Source organism: Oreochromis aureus, linkage group 22, assembly GCF_013358895.1.
Source record: "Oreochromis aureus strain Israel breed Guangdong linkage group 22, ZZ_aureus, whole genome shotgun sequence".
In the NCBI taxonomy this organism is placed as follows: domain Eukaryota; kingdom Metazoa; phylum Chordata; class Actinopteri; order Cichliformes; family Cichlidae; genus Oreochromis; species Oreochromis aureus.
In genome coordinates, this window is record NC_052962.1 from 12,042,116 (window position 1) to 12,053,580 (window position 11,465).

The window sequence follows — 11,465 nt, forward strand, 5'->3', positions numbered from 1 at the left end:
CACACACACTCACTCACACACTTAAATTCATGCCCACAGTCATACTAGTCTGCATGACAAGTATTTCTCAAATGCACATCTTCTTTTCTCTTGCATTGTCTGTCTTTCTCTCACATGCACACTCTCTCTTTTTCTTTTTCTCTTTCTCACACACACGCACACACACACACAGACACACACACAAATGATGCACTACTCTCTCTGTCTTGGAATTTTACATTTTGATGAAGGAGGAAGCACGTCGTCCAATCAGAGCGGGGAGAGACCATCTCGGAGCAGACAGCAGGGAGGTTTGGAGGCAGTCGGCCCGGCCCTCCCTGTCAGCTCTGGCCACTTACGTCCCCTCGGCTCGGTGCGGCTGGTGGTACGATCCACCAGCGGCTCGATAAGAACCCCCTCCTCTCTGTCTCCCCCTCTTCTGTCAGTGCTAGGGTGTAGCTGCTGATCCCATGCTACAGCAGCGAGAGAGAGAGTGAAAGGGAGGAGGAGGAGGGACATCAGGTGTCACAGCTCTGCAACCCCAGATGAAGCTGCATTACCACGACAACCAACTCCGGGGGGTGCCGCCAGGTGAGTCTGAGGACACACACACACTTTGATACACATGCTGTACACATGAAGTGACTGCACATGCAGGAATGTGTTGAATTGGCAGAATTACATGCACAGGTATTCAGCTGCTCATGTGCTCTGGGATGTGTCACTTTTTGGGATGCTGTTAACACAATAGTGGAGCTGAGTGGAGTGTGTGGATTTGTGTGTGTGTGTGTTTGTAGCCATGCCAGAATGTACAGTATATGCGTATATGTGTGTGTGCGTACGTACGCCATCCCTCCCTGTGGTGGTGGGAGACAAAGGGTCCCCTCTGTCTGGCGCTGTAGCACCACCGCTCACACCGCCGCCAATGGGTGGGAAAGTTCTCCCTGTCAGCAATCATATGTGATCAGAAAAAGCCACAAAAAAAAAAAGAAGTCAAATAGGATGCCCACCACCACCACCTCCCACCCCATCCTCGTCGAACACTCCTGACTCACGGTGATAGGAGGACACGGTCACAGCAGATGATCAGCCGGTCGGTGGGGGTGGGGGTGCGCTCTGAGGACACGGAGGCTGAGAGGAAGGGGGAGGGAGGGTGGTTGGCGGTCATGACACTACTGTAATGTGTAATAGACGTACAGAACGGGGTTAAAATCTGTGTGTCCGGGCTGGGGGGGGGGGGGGGGGGACAGAGGGTTATCTGCCGTTCACATGACTGCATGCGTGCATGTGACAGAGTTCGAGCAGCCAGGAAAAAAAAATAGAGCAGAGACAGAGATGAGGAACATAAATGTGCCAATCCTCCGGCCGTTACTGACCGATGATCCCAGACAAAGGGGCGTTGGATCATATGTGCAGTCTCGTGTCGTGGGTGGGTGGGGGTGATGCGGGTTGGGTCCGTACGTTGAATGGTATGCGCTCCATAAACGCGTGCAAACTGTAACGCGTGAGCGTCACGTATGAGCTCGCCCCGTATGGTGTCGTTCGCCTCCCGAAGATCACACATGTGCATCGCATTGCGCCGCTGTGTGCGTGGTCCTCTCTGACACCCTCGTTCAACCCGTCCCATCTGACAGCCGGTCGTCATCCCGCCCTAACCCTCCGCCGTCTTGCAGCAGCAGCGGCACCAGCAGCAGAGCCTCCCTCTAACAAGGCTGTGAACTGGTTCAACCCCGTCCATATGACACTAAATTATCAATCCCCTCTTTGTGTCAGCTACTGTAATAGATGTTCTCATATCCTTAGGTGGCCTTTGTTAAATCCTGCCCATGTGACTGCAGATCTTTGTGGAGGCAGCGCAGTCTGGGGAAGTTTATAGTCCTCTCGATTAGCATTTTATGGGCTTTTATTTTAAAAGGGGGGTGCTGTATCAGACAGTTGGACACTTAAATTAACGAAGATTTTTGCATTCCGAAAGACCCGTTTACTTTGGACAAAAATATCTCTTATGTAAGAAGAGACTATTCCATCTTTTTCCCACATCAGGTTTGTGGTGGTTCGCGCAGTGTGGGCGAGACAAGAAAGTTAGGTTCTGGAGGGTCTACGAGGGTGGAAGAACCGGGCTCAGACCCGTGACACACGAGTGCACGGGTCACACATGTATAGACCCGTATTCTAAAGACAAGGCACTATGTATGCCTCGAACTTAAACAGATGGGGATTTTTTAATTGCATGACAGGTGTGGGCTGTCATTCGGTGCTATTCTATACATCGTAAGATCTGAGTCATCCACATCCTCCCCAAAAAATGAAGCTGTCGGTGTCCAAACTGCACAGTCTGTGAGGGAAAATGGTGGTGACAAGAACGAGCTGTACGTTTCTCTTTCAGTGTCCTTTTCTTCTCTCTCCCTCCTTTCAATTTATTCCATTTCTCACCCTTCCATTTCCTCTTTTCTCCGAGCTCATATGCACACACTCATTCCCCCTCCTCCTCCTCCTCATCCTCCATATGTGAGCACTGACAAGCTGTAGGGCGTGCCCCCTCCCCACACACACACACACACACACCCAACACCGTAATGTACGTTTACAGCGAGCCATGCAGCGTACATACATCCACGCCATGTGGAGTTCACACACGGCTGCACACTCAACTGACACGCCAGCCATCATACGTGTCGTGGGTTTCCACAGAGAGGCCCCCCACACAGACACACACACTTCAAAAAAGACGTCGAAGACCCACAATTAAGGCGTCCTCTTATATTTTTTGAATAATATGAGGTAAGTGGCCCAGCGTGGTTTGCTCGTGTGACGGCTGTAACGCTGCAAAATGACGGCGCAAGCAACAATTGCCCTAATTGAAGATTCCAGAACAGTCCTGCAAAATGGCTGCCGAGCCGGCATGCCGTCTGTGATGGCCGACAAGAGTGTGTAGGTTTGAGGCGTGTATAGCTGCGCGTGTGTATTTGTCTGTCTGTATGCCTGATTGTATATAAATGTGTGGATGTGTGTGCTAAGTCTATATGAGCGTAATCCTGCGTTTGCTTTTTTTTTCTCGTTTGCTTTGTGTCAGGGGAAGTCTCCGCTCGCCGGAGAGCTCTGCTAATCCATAATTACCCACCTCAGTATACCTAGACTGTAGGAGCCATTATGTCAAACCGTCTTACTGTAACAGTTGATGATTATGTTTCCTGGCTTCGGGAAAAAAGCGCAGACGTTTAGCTTTGAGAAGAAGACTCAACCTCTCCGTTTTTTTTATTTTTATTTTTTTGGCTTTCGGCTTGACGACGGCCATCTTCAAAACGTCTGCGTTATCAAAAGATCGCCATTAAGGTGCTGAATGTGTTCTGCCGAAGAGCTGACCTTGTTGTTTCTTTACAGCTCTCTGCCTTGGCCAGCCCAGGACCCAAATGCACGGCCAGCACCACGTCCAGCTACCCACCCACCCATCCATCCGCCCAAACAGCCAAGCCAGCCCTGCGCAGAACTGGCAACTCGCAGGAGTCATCAGGGTTAGTGCTCCTTTGGCACGCCTCTGTGCCAAAATCATATCGTAAACCTATAGATCTGCACTTAAACCCAAAGGCCAGACAATCAGATAATATGGAAGAAAAACCGAAGCGGGTGAACGAACAAAGAGCCGGTAATAAAACACAAAGGCTGCTCCTCGCAGACACAATCCGAGCGACGGAAAGCGGCATATCGTTGTCATCTTAAGGGGGGTGGGGGTTTACTGACGGCCATTTTGTTTGTTGACATCCTCAGATCTCTTCATGCGTTTACACAAAGAGCACAGAGTTCATTTTCCTCATCAGTTCTCTTCAGACAGCAGCTCGATACATTATCTAAGAAAGAGCAGCTTCCAGAGGTGGCTGCCTGCTTAAGTACGCACACACGCACACATGTAGTCGCACACGCTTTTGTACAGAGATAAGCAGCATTCTTTCATTTACATACCCACTTTTTTCTGCTCTTATTAGCCTACACACACACACACACACACACACACACACACACACAGATTATAAGCATCACTGGATTAAGTTAAAGCTGTGCCGTTTTGCTAATAATTCTAATACTGCAAGTGCTCGCATTTTCTGCAGTTCATCAGGGAGACGCTCTAAAAAGACAAAGCTGAACTAAATGACTACCAGCGCTCAGGCCTTATCGCGACTGTGTGGGTGTGCGGCTTGTGTGCTCATGTGTAAGAGAGAGCAACGGTGTGTGCGTGCACGCCAAAGGTCGGTCATACACATTCAGATCTCTGCCGCTGCTTCCAATGCATTTGTCAAGCGATGGCATGGACACAACGTCCTGTTGAATAGCGGCGAGGAAAGACGGAGACGAGTAACGCGCAGCTGTACGTTCACACGAGACGGGCCTGGTGATGGGGTGTGTCTGTGGATGTGTATGTATAGGTGTGTGTGACAGAAAGAGAGTATGCGTGTGAACGTGAGATACCTCGGCTATCTGCTATTGATTGAGTGTATAATTGTCTCCCCTACTCTCTCGCTGCCAACTACTGTAATATCAATACAAAGAAGCCATTAGCTTAATGCCTATAAATACAATAGAGGCTCCAGGGGGAGAAAAAAAAAGCAGCTTGACTTTAAAAAAAACAAAAAAAATAGAAGAATTTAAGAAAACGTCGAATATGATCTCTGAAATTACCTTCTACTCTTAACGGGGACCAGATAACCGTAAACACACTGTGTTGTTTTCTAAATGAGACGAACGCACATCCTGCGATATTTTATCCGTCATAATGTCTGATAATTATACGTGCTGTTACAGAGCAGTACAAGTAGAGACTCACTTAAAAGAGCTTCTGGTTTTTGGTGCTAACCTAAGGACAATTTAAAAATCGGGCCATAAAAGAGGTAAAGTTAAAGAGGCCAAAGTAAAGACATAATCTTGTTTTCTTAAAGTGTTTGAATGGAATGATATGGATGCTCACTTTGGACTAAAAGGGAATATGAGGACATGAGTTTGTGTGTGTGTGTGTGTGTGTGTGTGTGTGTGTGTGTGTGTGTACCTGTGTTTGGCAGAGGGCCTTTCAGACCTGAGTAAAAAGGAAATGGATGCTTGGCAAATGCTCAGCCAGCATCTTTATCGCTGCTGCTCTCAGAGCTGACCACCACAGCTCCTTAATAACAGACACACAAAACACAGAGTCACGTCTATTTATACTCGCAATAACACCTCGCAGCCTTTCAGTACCTTTCTAGAGATAATATATAAGATGTGCCGCCATACAGCGGACCGCTCGGCTCCATTAACGCAGACATTTATCATCTGATTTAAAGATAAAGAGGAACAAAACGGGAAACTAAAGAAATCAGCATTGTGACCGTTTTTTTTTTGTTTTCCCCAGCGTGTGATGATTTGCTAAAAGAAATAAATAAATAAAGAGGAGGAGAGTTTGACAGAAGTGGACATTGCGGTTAATAATGTGGGTCTAAAATGCAGAGAGGGGAGGATGTTCTCCACAGCAAAGCTTTTTGCCTCCCTGGCTTCCTTCCCAAGACAACAGACATCGTCATTTTCCAACTCAATTTACAGACGCATTAGGAGATGCTGAGACGCGCCCAGCGCTCTCAAATGCAATCAGCCCGCCTGTGTGTTTTAAGAGGAAATTGAGGGTGCCTTCTTTATCGACTCCTTTTTGACTTCTCCCCTCGTCTTCTGGAGACTTGCTGTTTTTCTTTTTCTGCATGCAGACTTTATTCACAGCCAACCTTTCCTAATTTGTCTCCCTTTTACATGAAAATATGAGCACGCGTGTGAGGACTGCTGAAACCATTCTGTCAAAGCTTTAGATGTAGTCATCATTTATGCTGTGGTAGCTTCAAAATATCACTGCTCTTTAGATTTTAAAAAATTATGTCTGTCTTTAGCTGCTTGGTTAATGTTCATTCATCTGAGCACATTTTCCAAATTTTTGATTATTTTTAGGTGCCGAAGAACAACAAAGCCCTTTAAGTCCTAAGATTTAAAGCCTCACATCTCCTGAAAAGAGGTTTTTCAATCAATCTCACAGTTTTTTTTCAGTTAATTGTTATTTCTAAGCTTCTTTTTTTTACGAAGGGCCCATCTAAAATGAAATGCAGGGCTAAATGTTAAATTCAGATACATTTAACTTTTTTACACCAAAATGTGTCTCTTTCTTCTTTAATACCCACCACATACTTACTTAATTACCAAAAATAAGCTAGTTTGACAGTTTTGTTTCTGTTTATCTCAGATCCTGATATAAATAAAGAATCACTCTTTAAACCTGGCTTTGTGAAACCAGCAGATTTCCACTCTCGGTCTCTGTAATTGATTTCACATGTTTAAGCTTCGCAGTAGTTTTGTGAAAGTGCTTAGGGAGACACTAAGGACAAAGTCCGCTTCATCCACGTAGTTCCAGTCGCACACCACAGCAGCTGCCTACAATCCTGCACCGTGCAGCATCCTGTTTGACCCTTAGCTAAACATATGACTAATTGCGAGCGAAAGGTAAAAAAAACAAAAAACTGAAGAGGCAGGAGCAGACAAAGGAGGAGGGCCGGCAGCGGCAGAAATCAGAGGAAGAGATGGAGAAAGCAGCGGTTGAAAGAGAAGAAAGAGACGCATTTGAAAAGATCTGCCATTACGCCGCCTTATCTTTCGGTTCCTGCGTTCTCGCACAAATGTCACAGATCATTCAGCCTCTTTTTTCACCCTCCATTTCTCGCAGCATCACCCCATTTCTTGTACCAGCTGTTCACTCATCTGTTTCACTTTTGATCTCCTCATTTTTGCATCATACTCTTTCTCTCTGCCTCCTTAAAATTTTTTTCCTCCCTCTCTTACAAGCCTTAAACACTCAATTTTCTTCAATAAGCACTTCTCCTGAATCACCCTCTGAGAACTCACTCACATGTATAGCGCAAATATTGATTATTTCTCATTCGGCGAACACACAAAGCGTTATTCGTATATGCTGTTAAATGGCTTTTTTTTTTTGTCTGCCAAGCAGCTGTGTAGATCCATAGTGCTCAGGTGGAGGTGGGGAAGTGAGGAGGAGGGGTGGTGGTGGTGGTGGAGGGGGGGGTCCCTCTCTCTCCTAGCATGTGGACGTTATCTTGAAACGAGGGGCTGGCTGCCATAGCAACCATATGATGAAGCAGGCAGAGCTATTTAAAGGAATTCAGCTGCTGCTCGCGTTCCCGTCAGCTTCACACCGGTCCAGCGAAAGACAAAAAAATAGATCCCCGTCTTTCCGAGCCCTCCGATCCAATGCCCGGCATTACGGCTCGGTGACAAAATGGAGAAAATGTGACACAGGGAGCGTCTAAATGTAGACGTACTTCCCTTAAACAACTTAAAAATACTGAAATATTCTGTTTTGATTGGTTTTTTGTTGTTGTGTACAACTCCTCAGGATGTATTCTCCAAGCACCATTTGAAGTGTTTTTAATAAATCAGCTTTAATTGCAGCCTTCCTGGCTAATCATGCATCCAGCCTCTAACTGCAAAAAAACGAATGCACTTCCTATTTTTTGTTAAAAATATAAAATGTAGTTAAAGCTTGATGTTTGTGGTATTTTTTTTATTTTACATTGATGTGTATATGCTTGAATTATCTGCAGAAGGGGCCACTGTACTGTGTAATGTCTCAAATTATTCATGACAAATAAACCCATACTTTTCCTCCAGAGAGGTATTTCTCAGTGGACAGCAGCAGCAGCACACGAGGAAACAAGTGCGAGACGAAGAACAACTGCTGTGCACCAACACACACACAGGAAAGCAGAGAGAGTGCACAAAGGGAACACACTCCTCGTACGCTGCTTTCTCTGTCAGTATAGTCATTTGAAGATGCAGACTTGAAGGAAAGCGTACATATATTTCTTATTGCCCTCTTGAGGAAATTGGATTTTAGCTTAGCCTCCCATGTGTCGCAACATTTAACTGATGAATGAGAGGCAGTGCTTTATTTTTCTTTTACTTCTCCATCTCAGCTTTACACCAAATAAGCCCCCACAGGAAGCTGTTATGAGCACAGTATTCAGGATATGAAAGTTAGTTTTCCCAAGTCAGCAAATTAAGGCAGAGATCAAATAAGCTGCAGCAGCCTGGGCGATCCAGGAGTGAAACAATGATGTTTATTAATCAAGGGGGGGAAAAAAAGTCCAGACAGCACTTCATTTTCGACCTTAATTGTAGGTATTTGTGTGACGTTTACACCGTTTCCTAAACTGTTAATGGTTTAATTAAGAAAATAATTGGAAGGTTAATTTATATTAAACATGACAGTTCATTGCAGACTTACTTTAATGGGTCTGTTTCAGAACAAATTAGCATCAGCTGGAAAAGTGAAAACGTTTAACACTTTGGAGGAATCAGACTCGCTGGTTTGGGATCACTGGGTGGATAGGTGATTCCTCCTCTCTCATTAATGTTCTTTTATCATGCTGATATTCACCACCATTTTAATTTGAAGTGCACAATAACGGGTAAAACCGCTGGTGTTCTTTATCACTGAGTCGAGCCCGGCGTGCTGTTCCAAAGCCTGTGAGAGCAGTCAGGAAGATTTAAAGTGCTTCATAGAAGCAAAATTATGAGTGACCTCTCTCGTAACACTCCCTCCGCTCGTAATACTCCCTCCGCTCTTCACTCTGCTCTTTATCTCACTCTAATCCCAACTCATTTCATATGCTAAGTAAAAGCTTATATCCCCTCTTCACTGTACGTACACACACGCACTTCATCGCTGTGGCGTGATTATAAAATTTGCATAGAGGATGTTTTCGGAGCTGTGGAGAGCTAAAGCGGGGGGTTGTGGGTGGTCTAATGTCTGGCAGGTGTAGAGAGGTGGGGCAGAGACTCCCAGAATCTCGCTCACGTCTGGATTTACGATAACCCAACAAGAGGAACCCAGAGAAAGTTCCCTTGTGTCTCGGCGTCTCTCTCTCTGCTCGCCTGGTTTCCTCGGATTCTAATTTGCATCTTCTTCTTTCTTTTTTTCTTTTTTCACAGCTGCCACAGATGTAGCGAAGATTAGGAGAGAGAAGAAGAGGCATAGCTGACTCTGTGCACCCAGGGAGGATGCAATGAGGTGGAACTGCCTCTCTGCTTCCCACTGGAGAAAAAAAAAACTTTACTCATCAGAGCGCCATCTGCTGACACGGACACGGTGGGGCGGGACAGCTGGTGTTGTGAATCAGGCCGCCACAGTCCAGGGACCGGCTACTTCCCAACACCAGGGTCTCACCATCACCCCTCACATCTCATTGTGCGTGTATTTGTCAGCTAATATTCTAGTTTTGTTGTTGCTGTAGTCTCTTACATTCGTTCATGTTGTTACTTGTTTGTCTTTTGTAAAAACTACTTCTCACTTGAGTCAGAAAGAAACTGAAATTGCCTGTGTTGTAAATTACACACTATAATATCTGAGCAAATACAACAAAGAATGCAGTTGAAATGCCATTATTTTAAAGTAAATGAATAAATCTTCCAAAAAATGTGAAAAAAAATGTGACTATAAATTATCTGTAGTTTTAGCTTCTTGGAGAACAAATAGTCAAAAAATGAAGGGAAATTAACCTCCTTAGACCCGAACTCTTCCATGGCATGCATTTTTAATTTCTTTTTGATATTTGGGAATATTGGGACCTGATGAATGTAAAAACGAAGAATTATAAGATTTTTTTTTTAACCTGATTTTTGTTTCTAAGAAAAATGAGAGCCACATATGAGGATATTCGTTTAAAAGTTTGATAGAACAGTAGTGGTATAATGTCCTCGTTAGTGGATATCAGGCCCTTGTAGAGCAAAATTGAGTATTTTAGTCTAAATAACCCAAAATGTGATGTCCACATATGTGGACGCCAGGTCCTAGGAGGTTAAATAAAGTTGTCAAAAATATTTCTGAGAACATTTGTCAGGATTTTTTTTGTTGTCCCAATTATAAGTTGTAAGCAAAATGTCAGAGCTGCCAATACTCCTTATTAGTTCCATTCATATTAGATAGGAATCAAACAGTAATGGGATCCCACAGGGCTCTATTTTAGGGCCTTTATATTTGCATTTTTGACCTGTCCAGGTTGTACCCTGCCTCACGATCTGAAAGTTTCAGTGACGTAAATAAACTTCATTTATGACGGGACATCTGGACATTTATGGTTTCGTGTGATAAGCCCAAGGAAAGGGCTTACTGTGCTGCCAGCGCTCTTGAGCTTCAGTGCAAACTGACTGAATCACATAAGCCCCTACACATGTGAAACTTAATATTATAAAATGTGATGAATATATGGCACATCGGTTTTACCTCCTTCTTATTAATCTGCATCCATCATTATGGTGCATTCATCTCGTTTCCCCGTTTCAAGAGATGCATTGATCTACTTGAAAATTACGCACAAAATACATAGCACACCTTTTTTTAGACATCTGCATGAATAGCTATGCACAAATGTGGTTGATGGAAAGAAGTATATAAAACAACTCTAAAACTAAGCCCCGCTTTCAGGATGCTGTAGCCATAATTGGTCATTTTCAGTCAATTCAGAAAAGAACTATGTATAATGCACTCCACACACACACAGATTGATGCAGAGAGATGTTTATTTGTGACTTTTTGTGTGACAGTTCACAGTCTGGTCAGCGCCGGTCTCAGCTTTTTTAAGCACACCTCCTCTCCTCTCCCGCCTCACTAAAAAAACGGAAAGAAGACTGTCATCAGTCCAAACGCCATCAGCTGTGATCCCACCTGCCTCCCCAGCACCAACCCGTTGAGCTCACTGCACCACTCCTCCCCTGGAGCCGAACCAGGGACCACACCTCCGCCACACACTAATATCAAACAATTACAGTTTCGGTTCACCCGCACATCTACACACAGTATTTGCTGCACCACTCTAGTTTTAGACCTTGGATAATAACAGTTTTCTATTTCATCCCATTAATGTACTCATTACACTCACATGAGAATGTGCAGCTATATCATACATTGGCTAAATATGGCCTGAGGGCTGGAATGTGATCCTTGGACTATCTCACTCCAGTCAGTAATATCCTAAAGAAAATTAAACAATCCTTAAAAATGAAAATGGGATGGATTATGCAGGGGAATCTCAAGGTTTATGACTGTTCTAACACTGCACTGCTACTGAACTCTACTCCAGTGACATGTATTTCATCACTCAGTCAGGCAGTGGTGCATATCAGACAACTGGCAAAATGCAGGCTAATTTAAATGTTGATTTATTATTTACAGTACTGTGTTAAAGTCTCAAGCCACCATTTATTTCTTTATATATTGCTTGGAAATGTGGAAAAACGTGAGGTGATTTATTGAAATGTTCAAATATAAAAGGAAATACAGTATACAAGGCAAAATCGGAGATTGTACAAATCTAACAAGCTTGAAAGTCAATATTTGGTATGACCACCTTCAACACTACCTGAACTCTCTTAGGCAAGTTTACTCATAATTTATTTAAATAGTCAAGGAATAG

General features: G+C 44.2%; 1 long non-coding RNA gene across 1 annotated transcript; it reads left to right on the forward strand.

The window, feature by feature from the left end:
* The first annotated feature begins 433 nt into the window (after positions 1-433).
* LOC120435692 lies at positions 434-9,064 on the forward strand. The gene is made up of 3 exons (XR_005609842.1): positions 434-570; positions 3,361-3,491; positions 8,986-9,064. It is a non-coding gene; the product is annotated as an uncharacterized LOC120435692 (long non-coding RNA).
* The last annotated feature ends 2,401 nt before the right edge of the window (positions 9,065-11,465 follow it).